This window comes from Trichechus manatus, unplaced genomic scaffold (assembly GCF_000243295.1).
Source record: "Trichechus manatus latirostris isolate Lorelei unplaced genomic scaffold, TriManLat1.0 scaffold00250, whole genome shotgun sequence".
Taxonomy (NCBI): domain Eukaryota; kingdom Metazoa; phylum Chordata; class Mammalia; order Sirenia; family Trichechidae; genus Trichechus; species Trichechus manatus.
Window position 1 is genome coordinate 1,640,156 of NW_004444186.1, and position 1,765 is coordinate 1,641,920.

Below are 1,765 nucleotides of genomic sequence, written 5' to 3' on the forward strand. Positions count from 1 at the left end.
TGCTCTAGTCCTCCTGTGAGCCTGAGGAGTGTGTGATGCCCTGACAATGCTCTGCTGAAACTTCGTGGAATCTCACTCATTTTCTCGTTGGATTTTGTTCAGCTCTTCGTCAGATGTCAGATGGAGGCTGTTTCAGATTTACTCATCACCTTCCACTCCCAGGTTCTAATGATAAAATCTTGGAAGGGGGGATGTTGGAGATGACCTGCCTATACTGTACCCTTGTCATTGACTCAGGGAGGCTGAGTGACTTCCCAAAGCAGAGTCCCGGTCTCCCAACTCCTCCTCAGAATTTTCTTCATCACTCAGATGAGGGCATGGCTGATTTGGGGTCCCTTCTGGTGGCCTACAGTGGGGTAAGCTGCTGCCTCATGAATGCTTCTTCAATCCCAAACCTCATATTACTTTTCTACCCATAATCTGCATTGCATGATTTCAGAATACATAGGAATTCCTCTCGTCAGTAAACATTTTCTTCCCAGAACTCCTGGCACCTGCATCCCTTCTGCTCAGGTACTAGGCAGGCTCTGCTCCTGACCCAGATAGGCCTCTGTGTTGCAGGAGCCAGCCTGACCGGGGAAGACCCACCTTGCACAACTGGGCTCTGTGTGTGCAGTCCCCTAAAGGCCGGCTGAAGGCCTGCTGGGGCCCTATCATCTGCCTCTAGACACCTCAGCAGCCAAGGCAGAGGAAGTGAGTCACCGCAAGGCAGGCAGTGTTTGAGGCACTGAGGGTGGGGCCATGCCAGCCTGGGGGAGGGGGTGAGTGGGAAGGGCGGTGACCATAATTCCTTGGTCCAGCAGTGGGGTGTGTGGGTTCCAAGTGTGCTGACGGCAGTGGCATCATCCTGATGCTGGCTGAGACCTAGTGTCCCTTCTCCATTCACCTTCTCCTTGCCTCCTGGGGAGGGGTACACCCTCTTATCTTTATTTCTCAGGCCCTAGCTGTCTAACTTCCGCCCCAAAGTTTTCCCTCCCCACTGCTATCTTAAGGAAAAAAAAAAGTTAACCAGTCTTCAGGCCTCCTGAGAGCGCATTTAAAACGCTTGATGGGGGCAGAGTATAGCTAGGACAGCTGCCTCAGGAAAGGGTTCAGAAGCTGAAGAAGGGGAGCCAAGCAGGACAGAGGTGGGGAGGAGGGGTTAGAGAAGGATCCAGAGGTTAGCTGGGTTCCCAGGAGACACTGGAAAAGGGTGGGTGTGTGCAGCAGATGGGGCATCTCAGGAGGGCACCCAAGAAAGCTGGAGGGAACTCTGGAAATGGAAGGTTGCCTGAGGGGAGTTAAAAGTGGGGTGGGGGGGAGACAGAAGACATGCTAATAAGGGAGGAGTTCGCAAGAGGCAAAGGCGGCAGGGCAGGAGGCATTGCAGGGGCTGGAAACCAGGCAGGTCTAGAGAAGACTGGACAGGCTCCTGTGGGCTCCAGGCCCAGCGGGTGGGCCAACATGTCAGTTTTCGGGGGGCAGGCCTGGGCTGGGGGCCTCACTGCAAAAGAGCAAAGGAACAAACAGGTTGGAAACCAGTCAGCTGCTGCCTCTCCATCCCTGCAGACTGGGCCTCCAGGTGAGGGCCTGGCTCCCACACCGGCTGGGTGGAAGGTCACACTCCTTACTAAGACAACTGTCAAAAGCATCTGAACTTGGCCAGAGAAATCGTAAAACACACCACGATTAGAGGTTCTAACTAGGACACCGGAAAAACGCCAACATTTCATCCAGGTGGAAAACACGGACTTTCTACCTCCACGAGGAAGGAAGCGCCAAGCCA